Source organism: Pteropus vampyrus, unplaced genomic scaffold (assembly GCF_000151845.1).
Source record: "Pteropus vampyrus isolate Shadow unplaced genomic scaffold, Pvam_2.0 Scaffold282, whole genome shotgun sequence".
Classification (NCBI taxonomy): Eukaryota; Metazoa; Chordata; class Mammalia; order Chiroptera; family Pteropodidae; genus Pteropus; species Pteropus vampyrus.
The window spans coordinates 780,917-783,375 of record NW_011889063.1 but is presented as its reverse complement, the minus strand read 5'-3'; the positions used below and the strand labels follow the sequence as shown (position 1 = coordinate 783,375).

The 2,459-nt window shown below is 49.3% G+C and overlaps 1 protein-coding gene across 1 annotated transcript in view; it reads left to right on the top strand.

Moving 5' to 3' along the window:
- CAMK2D (calcium/calmodulin dependent protein kinase II delta) overlaps positions 1-2,459 on the top strand; it is a 153,129-nt gene that overhangs the window by 69,380 nt on the left and 81,290 nt on the right. The gene's annotated exons all lie outside the window — the stretch shown is intronic.

Genomic DNA, 2,459 nt, shown 5'->3' with positions numbered 1-2,459 from the left:
GTGATGTGTAGCATACGACGAAGCAGATTTTCAAAACTATTTTTAAGTTGTAGAAAAAGATCAGGATAGGACACTGATCTTTTGTAACTTATTTAAATAGCGTATACACAGGAATACGAACTTCGAGTTATGAGATAACTTTTGAAAGTGTAGTTTAGAGTTCGATTATAGCCGTTATGTGTAGCATTTTACAAGGCTAGTCGTGGTTTATTTTGGCAGAAAAGTTGCCACTTTAGGAAAGGTAGCTCTATATTCCCGTCATTTATCAATTCGAAAGTGGGAGTTTTGAAGTACAGGATATCTTGTCTTTCACCTGTTGAGAAAATGAATGATTTTACTTACAAATACTTAATTTGACTCTGAGCTCGGGGAGACCGGTCCCCTGCGGAGTTCCTGGACTTGTGACCTCCTCACGCACCCGTGGTTTTGCCTACACCAGCGAAGCTGTGGTGGACGTTTGTTTAAAGGCAAAACCGTGCTTTAACTGCCGGTCTATTTTTCCTTAAGAGCAAAGCTCTCACCCTCAAACCGAAGTGGCGAAACGGTTATGTCTGATTGGCTCTGAAAGTCTTTCTATAAAACGTTTGAAAACCATAAAGAAAATATACCGATTCCATTTCTTTTCGCTCATTGTTTTCAAGCTGCTTAATCATTAGATGAGTTTTTTTTAATATCCACATTTGATTTCAGAATTAAAGACTTAGAGCAGTCCGGGTGAAGGTGGAATGAAAAGAGACGGGGAAAACAGGTGTGTGTGATTTGCAAGCTGTCCTCCGTTCCCAGCGATTAGCATCGCGCGTCGGTCGAGTTGACTAGCGCGAGCTCTGTTGCAGAGACGGGTGAGTCACAGCCCTCGACTGCAGGGGTCCAGGCTCAGGGGGCGGATGGTCACACACGTGGCACGGTGCGGCGTGATTGCGTCCTGCAGCGAGGCTCTCAGGAGGGGCCGTGAGGGCCGAGGATGACGCTACGGCAGGCGGACGTCGCTGGATAACGGGCAGGGTGTCACCGTGAGGACGCAGGGCCGGGCTCGGCAGCATCACAGAAACAGGCCGAGGGGGAAGTCGAGAGCCATCAGGTTGGGTTCCTGAAGTGTCTTTGAAACAAGCAAGGCAGCCTCTGCGGCAGCCCCATCGCCTAACCGCAATTTGGAGGTTCTAGAATGTTCCGTCGACGAGAGGGAGGCTCACCTCTCACTGGCCCCCGTGCCTCAGCCCAATGTGTCTTTCGTAATTACTTTAATTCGGGTCTATACTGTCTGACCCAGCAGTGGGGCCATGTGGACCTCTGAGAGCGCACCTGTGCTGTGGACACCCCTACACGGCCGGGGAAGTGGGGGTGCAGCCGGAGGCTTGTGGGTGCGGCGAGGCCCAAGGGCACAGGACAGCACGTGCCGCATGCACAGAGCGTGGAAGGTTGTCTCTCTTAAAAGCAATGACGATGATTTCCTTAGATTGTTTTTATTCTGAATGGACTTTAAAATAAACGTATGTGTGAAGTAGCTAAGGTAGTTCTCTAGATAAATAAAGGGAACTATATTCAGGGACAAGAGCTTTGGAAGTGTAACATTGGCTTCATTTAAAACTGGCTTTTCGTTTTTAGAGTAATTCAGATAGATGTGTTGGTTTTAGATAGGCTTACATCTGTTTTTATGCTTACTATGAAAGTGCCAAGACTGTGAGTTTCATTAACAGGCTTAATTTTCTCGGCACTGTGATGACATCACCATGTTGAGGATGGAGGTTTTCCTTCTGAGAGCTGCCATCGCCTAAGCGGTTTTTCCTTTAAAAGCTGGTGGCACCAGACGCATACTCAGGCTTATTGGCGAGGACCGTCCAGGAGAGGAAGCTGGACACAACCTGGTTTTTGAACCTTTCTCGTATGCGCGGGAACCTCCCAGGGCCTGGTCTTTGCTGCCGTCATGGGGCTCTGCCCTTCAGCGTCCCCTCTCCCAGTCACCTTCTAAGAATACGCTCGTCACGCAGATGGAAGAGGGGCCGGTCGTCACCTCGGAAAGGCCAGGGGTCATTGATTTCAGTTCAGTTTTCAGCCCAGGACGTTCTGTCCCTTTGGCCGCTCCTTTTCCTGGGGACATTTGGTAACGTGTGGTTGTCACCCTGGAAGTGCCGTGCGGCATTGGTGCCACCCCATACCCTGCCGCACGTAGGCCAGCCCCTTTGCAGTGACGCTTGTCCCCACAGCTGTAGGGCCAAGGCCGAGAAGCCCCGGCTTCGGGGGGCGCGGCAGTGAGAGCCAGCGTGTCCCCTCCAGTGAAGGACAGGTAGGCAGAGATGCCCCCATCTACGGTTCTGCGGGCAAAGGTTTCTAAAATACTCTCTTTTGACAAAAAAGGCAGAAAAATAAGTGGTTTGAAAGTCAACCGCAAATAAGATGAGGTCACGGTTAGAATTCTGTTTTTTCTAGACCATGTGAAAGGATATTTATATAACGTTGCATTT